Source organism: Tamandua tetradactyla, chromosome 13 (assembly GCF_023851605.1).
Source record: "Tamandua tetradactyla isolate mTamTet1 chromosome 13, mTamTet1.pri, whole genome shotgun sequence".
NCBI lineage: Eukaryota > Metazoa > Chordata > Mammalia > Pilosa > Myrmecophagidae > Tamandua > Tamandua tetradactyla.
The window spans coordinates 34,596,016-34,616,400 of record NC_135339.1 but is presented as its reverse complement, the minus strand read 5'-3'; the positions used below and the strand labels follow the sequence as shown (position 1 = coordinate 34,616,400).

Below are 20,385 nucleotides of genomic sequence, written 5' to 3'. Positions count from 1 at the left end.
AGTTGCAGATAGAACTGATCCCTGTTGTCAAAGCTCAGGCTAGCTTTTCATGAGGGTAGGAACCTAAAGAGAAAACATTTCTCCACTGCCACTGAGCCAAGGGAGAACATCTAATTAGTGAAGGTCCTGAACAAAGACAGTGACAATAAGGATGAAGAGAAAAGAGGAGATATTTGAAAAATATTTCCAAGGCACAATCCATAGGACTGGTCACAACAGGATGTGGGCAATGAGGGAAAGAGAAAGCAGACTAGACGATGCCTTCCCAGTTCCTCACTCGGGCACGAGAATGAAGAATGGAGAGAGAAGAAAAGAAAGGAGATAATAGGTAGGGTTTCTGGAATAGATTTTTTGCTTTAAACTTTTTGTTTTGAAATAATTTCAAACTTATAGGACAGTCAAAAAACAATATGAATCTCACACAGAGAACTCCAATATACCTCACCTGATATACAGATGCACCAATTTTAAAAGTTTGCCATATTTGTCATATTATTCTATCTGTATATCGATCCATTTATCTATCTACTTTCTGTACATTTGTGAGTAGATTTATAAATCATTCTTCTTGAACACATACTTCTATGAACACATCCCAAGAACAAGGATATTCATTTATGTAATTACCTTAAGTATAGTTGTAATGTTTGAGAAAGTGAACACTGATATAAAGCTTTCAGTCTATATTTCAACTTTTCATATGTCCCAATAATGTCCATTTGAACCTTTTCTCCTCTGTTATTAATTCCCATCCAGAATCATGTATTATATCTCAACGCCATTGTCTCTTTAGTTGTGTGTGCTCTCTCTCTCTTTTTAAGTGTCGATGCATATATACAACAAACTTTCCAATTTCAAGCACTCCCAAGTATAACAAGCAATGGGACTAATCATATTCACAATGTTGCAGAACCTTCACCACCATCCATTAATAGAAAAGCTGTATGGTCTCACTAATATGAACTAACATTAATGAGTGTACTTGGAGAACTGAAATTAAGAACACAGGTTATCAGGAGATAGAACTAGAATAGAGATTGGGACATTGGTACTGAAGGAATACAGATTGTGCGACAGGACTGATTGTAAAATTCAGAAACTGACAGCATAATACTACCTGACTGTAGCACAATAATATAAGTACACTGAGTGAAGCTGAATGTGAGTATGAGAGGAAGAAGGGCTGGGGGCACATATGAAACCAGAAGGAAAGATAGAGGATAAAATTTGCATGGTATAATTTAGGAATGCCTAGAGTGTACAATGGTGGTAATTAAGTGTACAAATTTAAAAAAATGTTTTGCATGAGGGAGAACAAAGAAATGTCAGTATCGCAGGGTGTTGAAAATAGATGGTATATGAGAAGAAGTACAATCAATATTAGCTAGGGTCTACAGTCAGCAGTAACATTATAATATGCTTCCATTGAGTATAACAAAGGCATTATGCCAAAACTAAATGTCAACAGGCAGAGGGATTGAGAAAAGGTACTGGTTCTGCATGGAAGAAGAGGAAATGTCTTCAGATAGAGTATGGTGGTGAAGTATGTCTATACCATTAGGCTGAATTGTATGATGTGTGAATAAAACCATTTAAAAATGAAAAAAAAATAAGCCTGTGAAAGTCCCTCTTAAACCATTGACTAACTTTTCTATTAGTTATATTATTTAAGGAAGCAACATCTGAAAATAACAGAAAACTCAACTAATATGTTGACTGAAAGAAATGATTTATTTGCTTCACATGACAAGAATTCTAGAAGTCTGGGACTGGAGAAGTAGTTCAACAATGCCTCAAAGACCCAGTCTCTTTCTATCTTTCTGCTCTACCACCCTTAGCATGTAGTCTTCATTCTCATTTTTGTCACCTCATGGGTACAAGATGGCTGTTGCACCCTGAGGACACCCATCTCCTTTACAGAAAGGAAAAGAAATAGGAAGGGCCAAGGGCAAAAGGGAAATGACTACTGTGTCTGTCCCTTTTTCTCAGGAAAGGAAAAACTTTCTCAGAAACTTCATGCAGATCACTTCTGCTTATATTTCATTTGCCAGAATGATGTCACATAGCCACAACTAGGTGATTAGGCAAAAGGGAGTTTTGGAGAGGGGTTGGGTCAGCTAACCAACAATGTCTGCCACACTAGTCAATAATGAATAAATAGACAAAAAGACAAAAAAATATATAATCTGCCTTAAAAAAAAAACCCAAGGTGACTATATGCTATCTCCTTGATGAAGAAAGTTAGTAGAGAGAGAGTTGAGGAGAGTGTGTGTTATAAAAACTATTTTCATTGCCTTGATGCTGGTAAATAAAAGATCACTCTCTCACTCCAGCTTTAAAATATATGCCCTTAGACTACATCTCAGGATGCTCCACTGCCCTCTGATGCTCCACAATTATCTCAATTTCTATTCCATGAAGATTTGAAGTCCAGTCTAATTTATTATCATTGTCCTCAAAACTACCCCCAGAAAATGTAGAGAGACAGATGTAACTATTCACTGTTGGTAGGGAAGTAGAGTGGTGTAGCCCCTTTGGAAGGCAGTGTGGTGAGTGGGTATATACTTGGAGGGATACACTTGGAGTAACTGAGAGCGGGACAGGAATTGACATTTGCATACTGTGTTTATGGCAGCAGTGTTTGCAATTTGCAATGGATGGTGGTGGCCAAAGGGTGTACGGACTGAGGAACAAATGGGGAACTGTGGTGGATACATACAATGGAATATTGAGGAATGAAGGAATGAAGTTGTAAGGCATGCAACTAGATGAATGAAACTTGAGAACAGTATGTTGACTGAAATAAGCCAGAAATGAAAAGAAAAATATTATAATTCCTCATTAATTAGACTAACTATAATGTGCAAACTCTGAGAATTTAATTTGAGACTATAGGTTATCAAGGGAAGGCCTACTGTGAAGGTTTCTAGATTGCAAGCTCTTACAGCAGGCACAGCTATTCCAGAGGGGTAACTGTTATTTCTAAATTCTGATAGTTGAGCTCTTTGCATATAACCTAGTCTTCCCTGGAATTTCTGGTATTCTGGTGTGACACCTGAGACTCAGGGCTAGAGTTCTGCAGCTATGAAAGTCAGCATTATCCAATAAAGCAACTGCTACAACACTGAAAAAGTGATCAGACTTCAATTAGAGATATGAATGAAGCTGATCTGGGTAGGACTAAGAAAATCAGACTAAAGTGTAAAGGATGATATTGACTGTATATTAAAACTTCTGTGTGAGACCAAAGGAATACATGTTTATTTGGTGCAAAATTTATATTTTCAGTAGCATAATATCTAATTTAATTTTTATGTTCAGCTTATTCAGACACCATAATTACATGGAACCAAAAACAGGGAGTGAGACCTTGTTGATCTGTATAGGTTAGTGTGATGCCTTGATACATATCAGACTAATTAGGGCAGAAGATAAAATAGTATTTCCAAAGTCCCCTTGAGGGACTGGGGGAAAGGCGGAAATATTAAATTTCCCTACCTGAGGAATTCCTAATACTCTCATAAGCATTGGGGACTGCCAATTTGATGGGACAGGCCCTCGATCTTGGGCTTGCCCTTATGAAACATATTCCTGCAAAGGAAAAGCTAAGTTTACTTAGGATTATGCCTAAGAATCACCCCCAGAGAATCTCTTTTGTTGCTTAGATGTGACCTCTCTTGCTAAGCCAATTCCACAGGTGAACTCACTACCCTCCCCACTATGTGAGATATGACTCCTAAGGGTGTAAATCTCCCTGGTGACATGGGACAGGACTCTTGGGGATGAGCTTGGCCCTGGCAATGTGGGATTGAGAAAGCCTTCTTGGCTCAAAGGGGGTAAGAGAAATGAAACAAAATAAAGTTTTAGTGGCTGAGAGATTTCAAGTAGAGTAGAGAGGTCTTTCTGGGGGTTATTCTTATGCAGTATAAAAATATTCCTTTTCAGTTTTTGGTGTATTTAGTAGCTAGAGGAAAATACCTGATACTCTTGAACTGTAATCTAATAGCCTTGATTCTTGAAGATGATTAGATAACGATATAGTTTTTAAGGTATGACTGTGTGATTGTGAAAACCTTATGACTGACACTCCCTTTATCAAGTATATGGACAGATGAATAAGAAAATAAAGACAAAGAAAAAGTAAAAAGCACGGGATGTTTTGAGTGTTCTTTTTTACTTTTACTTTTAATTTTATTCTTATTTTTATCATTTTTGGAGTAATTAAAATGTTCAAAAATTGATTGTGATGATGAATACAAAGCTATATGAACCATTGATTGTACACTTTAGATGATTATATGGTATGTTAATATATAATATATATATATATATCAATAAAATTGCATTGAAAAATTATTCCTGACCTAATTCTTGGTGATTTCCTTTACTCCAATGGTCTCATTCTTCACCCTACCTCAGCCACTCTTTTCCATGGCCATACCTTAGACCTAGTCCTTACCAATAGCCACATCCCTTTCATAATTTCTATTTTAACCATCCTACTCCCTGGCTTCTACCTCCTATCTTCTCAGTTCTCTCCTTCTAGTGCCTTGACTCTGACAACTCTGTAGGTAGGATTTATAATCCATTAGTTCTATCACCTTTTTACTATCAACAGCCTCACTTCTTTACTCACACAGCCTAAGTTAGTTGGGTTCACCCTCAGTTTTATTGCTCTGTCCTCTCTTTATATAACTTGCAGAGCAAAACCCAATTCTGGTTGAATCTAACTCTCTACCTACTTCAGGGCTAAACCTGAAGATTTGGATATGGCTAGAGAAAAGTGCAACATTCAGAATAGAATCATTTGAAATCCTTGACCTCTAAACTCCAGTGACCCTGAAAGCTGCCTGACAATCCTACCACATTTAGATATTCCATTAACTCTTTGACTTTCCTAGACAACCATTTGACATCTTTTCCTCTTTCCTCAAACTGCCAAGCCCTCTCCCCACCCCAATCACTCATAGTCTTAAAGGATGACCTTGCTTCTTTCTCTCTTGAGATCATAGCAACAGTTAGAAGAGAAATTCCACATATTTCACCACCACCTCTACGCTACTATATTCTGCCTTCCTGCCTTTACTATGGGTGAACTGTTCAGGTTCTTGTTTAAGCCAACTTTCCTCTTCCACTAGATGCCATCCCCTCTTACCTACCAAAAGATACTGCTTTAACAATGGACTTCTCACCCGAATCTCCTGTATTTCCTCTGTTTTGAATCATTTCCATCTGCATTCAAAAATGCTGAAGTTTCTCCTATCTTAAAAAAAACAAACAAACTTTGATCTCCATATTCTCCACCAGCTATCATCTAAATTTGCTGTTTTTCTTTAAAGAAACATTTCGGAAAGGAATTTCCTATTCTTATTGTCTCTGATTTCTTTCTTCTTATTCTTTCTTGAACCTATTCCAATAAGACTTTTGTCATATCATTTGGCCAAAACTCTCTTCTTGGTCACTAATGACTTCCAAGTTACTAAATCTGTGGTCAACTCTTGGTCTCATGTTACTTGACCTATCAGCAGCATGTAACAGATAATCATTGCTACTCCTTCAAATATTTCCTTCCCATCAAACTCTCTGGGCTTCTCCTAACTCACTGTCTTCTTGGCTGAGCTTTTCCCCTCACAAACCCTAAACATTTTGTTGCCCCAGATCACAGTCCTCAAAACTCTTCTTTTCTCCTTGGGCTCCACTTTTCAGGATGATAATCTCATCTGGACATGTGCCTTTAATGCCTGGTGGAGACTGATGATTCCAAACTTTCAATTTCCAACCCAGGTTGCTCCCTACACTTCCAGGCATGTCACTAGATGTCCATATGACATTTCCACTTGGTTATAAAACAGTCATTTCAAACATAAAATGTTCAAAAACTAAATCTCATCTTTCCCACTCCTCTATCCATGGCCCCCTTTCATACTTATCTACCTCAAAGGAAAGCAACTTCATTCTTCCAGTTGCTCAGATAAAAATTCTCAGTCATCCTTGACTCCCTTTCCTTCTAAGCTCATATCCAATCCATCTGCAAATCTTATTGGCTCTACCTTTAAAATCCCTCCAGGATTTGGCCTCTTCTCACCACCTGCAGTGGGACTACTATGGTCCAAGCCACCATCACCTCCTGCCTGGATTGTTGCTATAATCTCCTAACTAGTCTCCCTGCTCCCATGCTTGTCTCTCTACTCTGTATTCAGCATGGAGCCATAGTGAACATTTCATTCCTCTCCAATAGCTTAATAGCTCACTTCAGAGTAAGCTGAAGTTTTGCAATACCTTAAAGGATCTACATCAGAATTTCTTAACCTTTTTGATGCAGATGTCTTTGGCAGGTTACTAAAGTCTGTAGGTTCCTTCTCAGAAGAACATTTTTAAATCCATAAAATAAATGCAAGGAATTAAAAAGAAAATGAACTATACTGAAATACAGTTAACAAATGGCCTTTTTTTCTACACTAAATGAAAACATCTAGCAGACCCCAAGTTGAGAGGCTTTGCTCTGCACTGTCCGGTCCCCACTACTTCTCTGACCTCAATGCCTAACACTTTCCTCTCCAGACACTCAGCTCAGGCCACCCTGGCATTCCCAGCACGCTTCTGTCCAGGGACAATGTATTTGCTATTCCTCCAAACATCTGCATGGCTTGTTCCCATACTTCTTTGAAGTCTCTGATTAAATGTGACCTTGCTAGTGGTAACTTCCCTGACTACTCGTATAAATGACAGCTTTTCCTCTTCTACACATGTCCTTGCACAACCTGTCCTGCTTTCCTACTTTATTTTTTTCCATAGCATTTATCACTATCTGAGATATAGATCAATGGAGATTCATATATATGAGATATATATATGACAGAGAGAGAGAGAGAGAGAGAGAGAGAGAGAGAGAGAAAGTCCTGGTTTATTCATGTTATTTAATATCTATCTATACACCCATACACACACACACACACACACACACACACACACACACACATATACACAGGAATATAATTTCCTTGAGGGCAGGAATTTTAATAATGTTGTTTATTGCTGTGTTTCCAGCACCTAGAAGAGTAGCTGGAACATGACTAGTATTCAGCAAATATTTATCGATAGACACATGAATAAAATAAATTCCTTCCTACCAGGTAGGTGAGGGCTGCCTTCTTCCAAGTCAGGCAGAGATTGTGCTCAGGGAAGTGACTACTCTATGGAGATTCCATTTTTTTTCTCATTCCTTAGCCCCTCACCACATAATCACTAAAAAATGCATTGAAAAACAGGGTAGCTCTCAGGAGCCTTCAAATGGAAGTGATTCAAGGTAAAACAAAACAAAGAAACAAGCAAAAAAAAACTTTACTCAAGGTTTTGGCAGGACCAAAATACTCATTGTATTACAGTCGCCCCTAAAACCTCATTGTAGAGGTACAGGGCACTAAACTGAATCCTTGACTGGGGTTTGACCACTTTTCTTAGAGCCCAAGGAGAATGGCTCAGTCGTGGTCATTCTTTCTCATGGCAGGACCTTTAAAATAAAGTTCCACTCCAGAGCCTACGTATGAAAGGATAGGAAAGAAAACCCTGTGATAGATAAGATACTCCAAGAGACTGTCAGAATCTTAGCAATAGAATAAAATTACACTCTGGGTACTGTCAATGAACACAATCATGAAAGAGCACACCATTTTCTTAACTGGAGCACTATCCAATATACGTACAGCTGCACAACATATTTCTCCTCCAAAGATGCCAATTTAAAACTTGACTATTGATCCCTCTCTCTAGCACTGAAAATTAATGGCCTGAAAGAGAAAAAGTGACATTGAATCGTTGGAGAATTTCAAACAACAAAAATAAAAAACAAAGACGCCGTGCCAAGGTCTGGACTTGATGAGTACAAGTGTCACAATTTTAATCCAGTGTGTCCAACATATCTAGAACTAATGATTTCAGGGTTTGTTTATTATTTTAGTTTAGCAGGGTTTTTTGTTTTGGGAAGCTTAGGTTGGTGATGTGGGTGCAAATCACTGGGAAAAGGAGGTAACGGATACCAGGTGGTATTAGGAAAATCCAGGGATGCAAAATCATTGAGGGGAAAGCCTTTCCTCTTTTTTCTATGAAAAGTCCATATTTCTGACAAGGATGCAAGTTTCCCTTTTGCAATGCCATTTTCTCCTACAAGATTGCTCCTATTTATTTTAATTTGATCTAACCCACAAGCCTGGTAGTATTTCTCCCAAATGCTCTAAACCTCTAAGCATGTCTTTCTAAACCTTTAAGCTCTGGGCAAGTCTTACACAGGGACATATTACATGAGGCAGGAAACACTGACTTAGACCCTGATTGCTCCCCCAGGTTACTGACTGGCCTATCACCCCTCAGTCTACCCTATCCACTGGTGAAGTCAAAGTTGCAAGGGTTACTTAAGAGTGGTCACAGATTCAGATCTACCTAATCCCAGCAAGTTGTGAACCCAGAAGAACTGTTTTGGAAACTCTTCCACTGGGAAAATAAAAGCAGCCAGGAGAGGAGAGAGAGTTGAAAGAGGAATTTGTGGAGCATTGCCACTTTGTCCTTCCCACAAGGCCACTGTGTAGTGGGATGGGGAGTTGCAATTCCCAGACATCTCCTATCCCCAAATTGGGGGTTATTCTCTACATATAAGGACTGGAGTCGGTTACTCATCTGGGTTTTGCTGGATGGCAGTATCTATTGACCTGCCTTGGTACAGCAGCACAGTTAGTAGGAAGTCATTCTGATCTAGGATAGACCTGGTCTCCAGAACTAGGAAAAAGAGAAGCCACTTAAAGTTTTTATAACAGAAGGAATTTAAGGCAAGGATTGGTTATTCAGGTGATGAAGGAACCAGGAGTCAAATATGGGGTGATGAGACAACCCAGAGATTAGCAAAGCAGGAATGAATACTAGCTCTAGGCAGCAGACACAAAGAATGAAAGTGGTGTTACAGGGATGCAGGAGCCAGAGACCACAGAGAACCTGTCTGGTGGGAACGGAGCAGAGGACATCCACAACCTCCAATCACCTGCCAAGCCTCTCATTTGCTGAATCTGGTCAAAGTCCAGCTGGCCTAGGAGTCTGGGAAACACAGCCTGTAGGAGTCAGCCCCTTGGGAAAACAGAGCCTAGGAAGAGAAGGCTGGGAGATGAGTCCAAGAATAAAATCTCTGAGACTGGCTCAGGGTAGCAGAGTAGCAGAGGCCAGTGAGCCCTGCTTCAGAGACTTCCAGGAATAGGAAGAGTACAGTGGAACTCCTGCAGACTGCTCTTAAAAGCTGAGGCAAAAGAAGCAGTACTACCCCATGGGCTACAGGGAACCAGTCAAGGGCCCAATGGCCATCTAACATGCCACACAAAAGAACAGTAACAGGGTAAGAAGGTCACCTCTCAGGATAGCTAAGAGAAGACCAGCAAGAAACAAATGGCTGGCCTAACTGAAAATATTTGACTCCACTCCATTGTTCCAAGGATCAATTTCCTTTTCACTTACTTCCTCCCTCCTGCCCTCTCCTCCCTGCAGTGGAGTACAGGCAAGCCTAGGGTCCAGGAGAGGGGAAACCCTTGAGAAAGGACTGGAAACCACAGGATTGGTGTTTTGAATTGGATTGTGACTAATAATATCAAAACCTGACTTGAATAAAATATTTATTTGAAATGAGACTATTTTAAACCATACGTCCCTTAAAAATTTTAGGATCAGACCTAATTGGGGATACAATTTAGTTCCCTTTCTTCCATGGAAAAATGGGGACTTCTTAAGGAAACATAAGGGATTTTATAAAGAAAATTAAGCAATATTTGCACATAGCTGAGACCCAACTAGTCAATCATACCCTATACGCCAAATATACAGGATACCCTTAAACCACAAAGGAAACATGCCTGGAAAACAAGGATTTGCCTTGCTGTGATAAACTAATGAGTAAGGCTGGAAAGCAGTGTACCCAACAATATGGGCAACTCTCTTTTCTACTCTGATCAATCCAGGAAGATTTCATGAAGGAAATGGATATTCAGGATCTTTTTATGATTAAGAATAATGACTTGGCAGGCTTGGGGAATGGAAGGTCTGGGCAAATGGTGCTCCTTAAAGTAGATTCAAAGACAGCAGTGAAAGTGAGTGGTGAGTGGGGCTTTGTCAGGGGTATATTTATAAAGTTCTTGTCTCTCAGATCCAAACCCACCCTTTTGTGCTACCCTTTGTGATCCTGGGGCTGCGAATCTGCAAACCATATTTCAGCTTTGCCAGTGGATCCTTTAAAGAGCTGTTGAAAGGTGGCAGAAGAGGGAGACTAGAAGGCTGGGAAAGGGAGAAGAGACTTGTTCATTTCTGTTTTACTTTTTGTTTCTATTTTTTCTATTCTAGGGCTTTTATCATAACTGATGGTTCCAGATCTCAGGGTTGTTTTCTAAACTCCCTAAGAGGGTCAGGGCCCCCTTCTCAGTGGTCTCCGTCTTAGATCTGCTTCCCCTCCGCAAAGATTCTCAATTCCTGATCACCCCAAGCTCTTCCATTTGTTCCCTCAGCTGCTTCCGGTAGTTAAGATTTTGTGATACCTCAGTATTCATCCCTTAAGGTACTTTCAGCCCTCCAACACCTGTTTAATTCCTTACTAAATTCTCTGTATTGAAATAACTGGTGTGATTTCTGTTTTCCTAAGCGAATGCTGATATAACATGTCAGAAATAGAAGGAAGGAGCAAACTAAGATTAAAATAAAGACAAGAGAAAACTCAGGATTGTCAAGGTACAACTCAGGATATACCGTGATGCTTCTACTGATATCAAAAAGCTGTGACTGTGGTAGGTTCTTAGAAAGTGAGGAAAGATGACCTGTGCTTGTCTTAAATCTATGGCAAAACATCTGCCATAGATTTAAGAATATTTTAAAAACAGTTCTAGAGCAGGTTTGCAATGGGGTAGGGGTGGGAAATAAATTGATACGCCTCAATCATCCTTGGATAACCTTTATGCAGAAGTCAAGCCATTTATACACATCTGAATATTTACTATTGTGCCCATCTGATGGAATTCCTGCATGTTGAACACACAGGGACAAGTGCAACAGTTCAGAGTCCTGATTTTTCATGAGTGCACTAAGGGACCTCAGGAGGAACACTTAGGGGCTCCTACCAACTATGGAAACTAGCCAAGAAATGCCCTGGAAGAAATGGCAACCATCAGTGACACTGTTGTTTATGGGAGAGGACACTGAGCATCAAGGAGTGGTCCTACATTCTGAGAACCATACAGACCAAAAGGACACACAGAGAAGAATTTCCGTGTGGGTTTAGGAGTGAGGGAATCATCGGTGATCTTAGTAAATGTGGTCTCAGTGGAGCGGGGGTGGCAGAGGCTTGTGCGGACAGACTTCAGGAGTGAGTCAGGGTAGCTTCTTGATGCATCATTTCGCTAGTACTTGGGAGCTGCTGCTGGGCAGGTGGAGTGATGTCTGCTAATACCGGCTTCCAGCACTCTAGTTAGCACTGATTGCTGACTGGGCACAACCCAGTGTATAAACTGGACCTAATAAGAGACTTGGGGAATCATCTTCACCTACAAATAGGCTCTTTAGGTTTCCCTTCTTAACATCCAGTGGCCAAAATTCAGTTGATAGTCCAGAAATGTTTAGTACTATTCTCCCTTTCTTACTACAAAAAGCATAACAATGCATCCTAATGAGACAGAGGGAAGGTTTTTTCATCCCTGTTGCTTGGTATGGGAAGGAGATAGATCTTCTCAATCTTATGTAACCTAGAGGATGGAGCATGAAGGTCAGCACCTGGGGCTTGGGAACAGAGCAGGCATGAATTCAGCAGGGCCAGGAACTTATCTCACCCCCCCCACCCCCGACCAGTGGTTTCTTCATCTGTGTTGTAAGATATTTCTTCATCTGAATCATCCCATGGCCTGATACAGTATTTGGCCAATAGAAGTTCTTGTTAGTTATATTCAAGGGCCTATAAAATATCATTAGGCTAGCTAATTCTATCTGCCACAATTTCTTCTGATAAAATAACTATTTAAAATCTGTTCCATATGCTCTGGGAGATTTGTGAGTAATTGGAAGATCTCTTCTTTCAGAACAAAACTGCTGATACTCCTGCTCACACCCTCGCAACAAGGTTATGTCATGGTCAACTTTCCATTGATGTCTGGATTTAGAATAATTTAAGAATCTTTGGGACTAATTGGAAGAAATCAAGGTAACACCTCAGAACAGAGACCCTTCCTTCCTCCATGGGGTCAAGAGACCATACCTAGAGATGCTCCAAACTGTAAAGAGTCATGGTGGACATTTGGGATTCTTCTGGAATTATTCTCCTTTCCTCTTGCAACAGCCTCAATATCTTGGGACTGTTTGCTTCTTTGTTTGCTGGTCATTTGTGGTGATCCATTTTCTTTGAATCTCAATCCATAGATTCTCCCCTTAGCCTTATGCCTAAGCCAATCAGATCATCACCCTTCTCTGGTTAGTGACTGGTCAGGAAAGGGTGTGTGACCTAAATTTGTTCAATCACAGTGGATCTCAGTGTTTGGCCAGAAATTCTGGGTCAGAAATCTTTGCTCTTCTTTGATGGATTATGCTTTTAATGGGATAAATCTTGTTTTTCTGGGAGTGCTATGTGGAGCCTGGGAAGGAATCCATCACAAAAGAGAGCAGAATACAGAGGAGAGAAACTTGAATTCCAAATCAAGTCAAGGCCAAATCAACGTACTTTGACTTTTCAGTGACCAGCGATAACAAATTCCCAGTTGTGCTGAAGCCAGTTCAAGCCTGGTTTTTTTAACTTGCAATAGCAAGAGTTGGGACTCTGAAGATTATCTGAGCCAGTACTCACCAGAAGAGATAAGATCCTAATTCTCTCAGAGCTTCTATAGAATTTATGGTTGACTGTTTTCTTTCAGACATTGCATTGCATATATCTTCCAAAGAAGACCCTACAGTGGCTGCCTCCATAAGAGAAGTAGAAAAGGAAACAAAACACTTCCACTTATAGTCATAAGATGCTTCCCTGCAAGTGAAATTAACATGGTCATTCTGCAAGCAAGTCCTGAAGATAGCAATATAGGAAATAATGGTAATCACAATAAAGCCTTGAAACTGGCAATATCAACCCAGGGGGTGTCACAGTCCAAGCACTTTCAATGGGATCATTAGATCCCATTCATAACACCTATGAAGAGTTATACACATGCCCAACACTGAGCAAAGCACCCCTTTTGATGAGCTGGAGTCACGAGCCCCTTTGTGGACACCAGGTGATACCTTCTTGCAACTTAAAAAGGGTTTCATTGGTGGTGGTTCAGATGCTAATTGCCTTGAAGAATAAATGAGTCATAATTTGTACCAAATAATGTTGCTGTAATTACCGCTGAAAAAGCTGGAGTTTTTAATTGTCTTCACTTCAATAATACACATTGGGTTTGCTGGCTAAAAGCTAAGGAGTTCAGCCAGCAGCAGGCTCAAAATCTGACATTTTTGGCTCTTTGTCATCCACATTTCTGCCCTGAGGGCCAACCATGCAAACTGTCTCCTGATGCAGAGTGGTCTCAGTGGGTTCTGTGTGAAGTAGCATTAGATGGTTTATTTTCTCCAGCCTGTTGCATGTAACAGCTGTTCCACGGAAGGAGCGACAGGGGACAACCAGTGGCAGAGATTTAAATGATGCCAATGAGACCCAGCTCATCACTCATCTATCTGGAGAGCTGCCTGGTCATAGCATGATAGGTAAATATTTCTTTCTTCTTCTTCCTTTTTTTTTTTTTTTTTTTTTTTTTTTGATAGAATCTCTAAAGGGCTTGGAAATTTTCCCTAAATAGTTCTGGCAGATAAATTATATAGTACATTACTTAGACTTCTACTTATAGTTTCCACTATGGATTTTTTTCTTTTTTGTAACACAGTTTTTCAGTAGGAAGCTATAGTTAATATTTCTGGATAACTTAAGCAACAACAACAAAATTACTGGAAAGATATGTGATAGTTCACAGAATTGAAGGAGAAACTAAAAGAACCAGTCATGGAATTATCAAGAACCAGAGCAAGTCTGAGGACCCAGGTAGCAGGAACTATGGGCAAAATTTTCAGGACTCTGGAACAACTATCTTACTTCTTTGAAATAACTGGGCTGAGGAGTCAAATTCCTGGGAAAGAGTTCCTTGTGTCTAGTATGGATCAGGACCCTCCAGGATGGATCTCAAAGCACCTTGATTGACAACTCCATCAAGACTGCTCTCAATAGAGGAGGAGGAATTCCTTAAAAGGAAAAGAAATATTGGCATCTGTGTGACAAAAAAGATAATTGATGCCATTGACAGTACTGTTGACCAGGCTACCTCCTGGACCTGAAATGTCTTTCCCCACTCCAGACCCTACCCAGCCTTTCAAACACAGCTCAGACATCACCAACTCCAGCTGCTAAATTACCTGCCCCTCAGTCCTCTGAGCTTCCTCCTCTCACTGCCCTTAAAACATCTGAGTGTCTGACTTTCTTGAGAAAAGAAGAAATATATTGTTTAATTTTCTGTCTCTAGCAGCTAGCATCTAGTAGCCAGTCAATAAACTTTTCTTGGTTGTTTGGTTGGAAGGATAAATGGATTGTGAATGAATCTTCATATAACTTGGACCATACTGGCTTTGACTTTTAGCCATATCTCTAAATGCTGAAATTCTAGAAAAGGAATCAATTATGATGTATTGATCCAGTGAGTAGCACCTGGAAGGCAGGACCAATACAAATTTCTTAAAGAAATTTTTACAGATGTTTAGACGGAGCATTTTATTTTGCACTGAGTTTATTTTTCATCTGCTGTTTCCTATTATTCCAATGATACATATGAAGAGTAAAGGTAATCAGTGTCATTCTCCTAAACCAGGGAATGCACAGGAACATGTGCTATGTCCCCATTTGTTACTGAGCCCACTGATTTATTAGCTTCCTGAGGACTGTCCTATGCTCTGAACTATACTTATTTGGTTAATACCTACACTAGTAGGGCTGGCAACCCCTGGGTAAGGCCTTGATCGCCTAGATCAGGTCGACCTAAATTTAGTTTAGGCTATTCCTTTGTGCAAATAGAAAAAGGCACTCCCAGCTAGATCGTCACACTAGAAACAGGCTCTTACTATGACACCTGGATTAGTAAAAGGTGCCTTCTGTGTTGGATACAGCCCTGTCCCAGGGAGCATAGCTGGGTGAACAGACTGTATTTCAGGTCCCTCCACCCCAACAGCCAGTGCCATATTAGGATCTCTACCCTAGACAGGCATGGGTCTCCAGCAAATCACCGAGGTACCTGAGGGATAAATAAGTCCCCACACTTATTATCTAATTGGACTGCTAATTGGAAAATACAAAAGGAAGGCCATTTTCAGCATCAAGAAAGGGAACCAGTTCTTTTCCATCTGTTTTTTTAATTTGAAAACATGTCAAACATATGGAAAAGTATGAACCCTTAGATTTAACAATGCTAACATTTTGTCACACTTGTTCAAATATTTTTAAGCCCTCTCACACCAAACCACTGCCATTCTGTTCTCTTTCCTCCATCTTTAAATTCAAGTTGGCATCTGCCCATCCCACACTGCTTTAATACTTCTACCATGCATTTTTATGCAAACAGCATGTTTTTAAACATATGATTTATATGTACATATATCATAAACCTATATGATATGAGCAACATATATATATAAATAAATTATAAATATATAATGTAAACAATATATAGTTTGGTATGTTTTAAATTTTTTATCTAAATGGTATATAATTAAGATACTTCTATAATCTGATGTTTCTACCCCAACATTATTTTTCACATATTGATCCATACTGATACAGCTTGCTTTATCTTATCCATTTAAACTGCTATATAGCAATATATTGTATGACTAGTTTACAACTCATTTTTCCATTCTTTTAATGATGGGAATTTAAGTTGATTTCCATTTTTTGCTTTTACAAACAATGATGCAATGGATATCCTTGTGCCTGAGCATTTGAACCCATGTGCAAGAAATTCTCTAGAGTATATGCCTAGAAGTAGATTTGCTGACTTTTAGGATACATACATCTTCAACTTTGACAGATACTGTCAGTATGCTCTCAAAAGTAATTCTACTAATGAACACTCCCTTAGGCAATGTGTGAGAATGCTCATTTCCCCATATCCTTGCCAAAACTTGGTTTTATCAGATATCATGATTTTTGCCTCATGGTATAAAATGGAATCACACCGTGATTTTATTTTGTACTTTCTTTATTACTAATGATGGAGTGTCTCTCTTTTTTTGACCATTTTATATTATTTGCCCATTTTTCTTGGATTATCTTTTTTTAATTGATCTTTAGGAATTTAAAATTAAATTTTATAATGAATCATTTATTGGTTATAGGCATTATAAATTACTTCTTTTAGATTGTGGCTTGTATTTTAACTTTGTTTACTGTGGCTTTTTTGGTACAAAAATGTAATATTTCAATATAATTGTTTTTCTTTTGATTTATGCTTTTTGAAACTTGTTTAAAAGCCCCCTACACTTCCTTCTCAAAGTTTTAAACTTTCATTTTCATATTTAGTTCTTAATCCCATCTGGAACTTATTCATATACATCGTGTAAAGTAGGGATATTTCTTTTTTCCTTACGAATAGTCAAATATTCCAATGCTTGAATAGCTCTTTCTCCACTGATTTATATTACTATCTCTGTTATGAACCAAATTCCCATATATTTGCAGATCTATTTCTGGGATTATTCCATCAGACTATTTGTATCTCCCTGCATACATACTATACCTGTTCATTATATTCAGAAAAACAGTTTTTTATATCTATTTTTATTGAGAAATCTTCACGCACATACATTTCATCCATAGTATATAATTAACGGCTCACAATATCATCACATAGTTGTCTATTCATCACAATGATCATTTTTAGAACATCTACATCACTCCAAAAATGAAATTGAAAGAAAAAAGAGAAAACTCATCCATCCCATACCCTTTACCCCTCCCTCTCATTGACCACTAGCATTTCAATCTACTCAATGTTTAGAAAAGCAGTTTTTATTGATACCGGAAATGACACCACTCTTTGGATGAGATGTGAATAACTTCAGGAAGGGCAATGCTCTAAACCAATGACAATGTGATGTGCATACCTTGTTTGGTTCTCTTCCAATCTGTTAATCCACTGAGTGTAGCTTTGACAGAGGGAAATTTAGGGTAGGTAGTGTTTCTAGGAAGAGAAGCATTTGGACAGAGGCTTTCTGGGGCAGGAAGAAAAAATGTTATTTCCAGTTACTCACAAATTTTCTAATCTAGTCCCTGAACATAGATGCATTTGCCCAAAACTACGGTGTTTCAGTATGTAAATTTGCCCTCACAGCATTCCCTACCAACTCTTATCAAAATATACAGAATCATAGCTAACATTCATTGACATATGGGCTAAATACCAGATATGCATCATTTCATTAAATCTCATCATAAAAGGTAATTTCCCTGAGCTACACTTAAGAAAATTGAGGCTCAGAGAAGCAAAATGACTTGTCCAAGGTCACACAGCTAATTAGTGGCAGAACTCATCTTATGTTCCTTATTATTGGATTACACCACTGTCTATTATGTAAAACGTACCACACTAGAGTGGTACATTTGTTGAATTTGAGGGAAAGCAATGAGTCTAACCATTACATTCTCAACCCAAGCACTGTGTTAGTCACACAATAGGCTCTCAATCAATATTTGTAGACAAGAAGGAATAAATGCATGATGGCTGTGAGGTCTGTGGTTTCTGAGTCATGAAAGGTCTAAGAGGTTTACTTTGTAGGTTTGGGGAGAAGAATCTTCACCTTACTTTATCTGAAAGCCATGCCAAGCTCTTTTCTAGTTACTGTAAAATGATAAGTGGAGTTACAAATGAAATGCCACAATGTGTTCTTTCTGCACAGATCCCAGGAATGTATAAGTGAAGGAGGAGGAAGCTGGAGGACTGCGCAGCACACAAAAGTCAGTGCATGCCGCCCTTTCAGAAATAATCTTCCCATTTTCCAGATGTTTTGGTATCACTGGCTTTGTTTCTCATCAGAGGCAACAGCAATTTTTGCTCCTCCTAAGGCTGTGAGCTAAATTTGAAAAGCATTTTGCAGCTAAAGTCCACAAAGATTGCTACTACAGTGGGGATTCCCAGCCAGCACAGAGGCCCCTTGCTACTGAGTGGAGTTTCCCAACATAAGAAGTGGGTGGGCCACAGAGCCTGTGGGTCTCTGGGGGATTGTCTATACAATGACATTTCCCCTAAAGAACTTTTGGGGTGCTATGCAAAAGGGGTGTTTAGAGTGTGTTGGGAGCTGGTTGAAGAACTGGTCTCTCCTCAGACTCTGCAGAATTAAACAGATTGATCAGTGATGGTCTTACAGTAGGTAGGCCTCTATCTCCAGCCTGCTTGGACTAACCAGTTTACCATCTCTGAATCAAGCACAACTTCAGAACTTTCTTAGGCCATGCTATGGCTCCTGCCCCAACAATAAGCATTTAGGAGGCTTTCCATCTGAGATAGAAATGGCCTCATTGCCAAGGTCTTTGTGGTAGGAACTTGTGTCCCCTCTCGTGTCCCCTTTTATGATCATTCACTTCAATTCTGACATTGACTCCAGGCAACCGCAATTCCCTGGAATCTCTGAATTTTCTGATTGCTCCTGACCTGTGACTCTCTGCTCAACCCTTTACCATCTTGAACCCCTAAATAATTTGAGAAGCAATCCCACGGCCTAGAGAAGACCCCTTAATTTCAATAGTCCATTCATCCATTCAACAAATATTTACCAAATACTTAGTATGTTTCAGGCACTCTTCTGGGCATTGGGATATGACAATAAACAAGTAAAATTCCCTGCCCTCAAATACTTACAACTTGAGGGCAGAAGAATGAAAATCCACACATAAAGAACCATTTGACATAATATCCAGTGGCAATGAGTGTCATGAAGTAAAAATAAAGTAGGGATGGAGAATAGGCAGTGAATGGGGAGGGGGTCCTCTTTAGATTAAGAGGACAAAGAAGAAGGTGGAGATGTGAAAGAGACCTGAATGAAGTGAGGGAGAAAGTTGCATGAAGATCTTGGGGGAGAACTTATCTGTCAAAGGGGCCATGGTAAAAATGAGCTGGGGAAACTGAGAAACAGAAAGAAGGTGGGGGTGCCTGGAAGAGAGAGAGAGAGGGCGAGACAGCAGCAGGAGATGAGGTCGGAGGCTGAGGCAGGGGCCAGGTGGTGTAGATATCTAAAGCCACAGTAAGGCATTCTGATCTTATCCTAAGTATGATGGAAAGTCATTGGAGTGTTTTTAAGCCAGAGAATACATTTTTAAAACATGTGGAGAAAGGATGGTAGAGAGCAAGACTGAAAGTAGGGAGTCCAGACAGGAAGCTACTACAACAGACAAGATAAGAGATGGAGTGGGATGGACAGAAGTGGTGGCAATGGAATAATAAGTGGTAATATGCAACATATATTCCATCAGGTCTTGTTGACAGGTTGAATGGGAAATTCAAGGGAAAGAGGAAAGTCAAGGCTGACTCCTAAGGCTTGCTCAGTCCTGACCTAATTCAGAGGTAACGAATAAAGGAGAGAGATAAAAAAGAAGCATATGTAGATGTGCTCCTAAACATACATTCCTTTTGGAGGCCAGGCCTCTTAACCCATTAAACCTCAGCCTATTCCCTAAACCATCCATTGGCAACTCACCTAAATTACAGGCATAATCATATGAAGAAATGAAAAGTATTACGCATAGAGTCGTTATAAACTTGGATCAGTTTACAGTGACTGTAAACTCCCAAGATAGCAGTACTAGGCATTCTGAGACCAATCTAGGGACCAGAACACCAAGAAATTATATTTTGATTATGGAATAAAGCAAAAATGTTCCTTGCTAGTTCTTTCAAATATATGGCACATGAATCACTTCTGCCCACCTCCAAGCCCACAGAAAACATTGCTATTCGATAATGCCATTCTTACTCACGGAGCCTGGATGCTCCCTCAAACTCCTTCTTAACACAGCACTTCACATAGTCACTTTCAATTAATCAATCAGCCTGACAGATGAAAACCGACTGTCATTCTGGCTCCTGATTGATCCTAATAGTTTAGTCAATCAAAATCAGACATATTCTTATGTATCTTTTGGCCATCTCTTAATTGGGACAGCCATCAGCCATATTATGAATGAAGCAAAAAAGAAATATTACTGGGCTTTGACTTTTGAACACTGTATATAGACTGCATTATCAAATTTTGGCAAAGTTTATTTTTGAAGACAGTGTGAATCACAAATGTAGACATCCAGTGTTTTCTGCTGTCCCCTCACGACTC

The 20,385-nt window shown here is 39.4% G+C and overlaps 1 protein-coding gene across 27 annotated transcripts in view; it reads right to left on the bottom strand.

Moving 5' to 3' along the window:
* The window catches only part of LOC143653850 (uncharacterized), a 353,382-nt gene that overhangs the window by 251,595 nt on the left and 81,402 nt on the right, over positions 1–20,385 (bottom strand). Inside the window, exon 8 of one of the 27 annotated variants that reach the window (XM_077125191.1) lies at positions 17,170–17,277. The exons of 23 other annotated variants lie outside the window; for them this stretch is intronic. The gene's annotated coding sequence lies outside the window, so the exon portion shown is untranslated. Of the gene's footprint in view, positions 1–4,925; positions 5,264–16,400; positions 17,278–20,385 lie in introns of those variants that run through there. 3 more of the 27 variants (XM_077125197.1, XM_077125190.1, XM_077125192.1) reach the window with 3 other exon arrangements.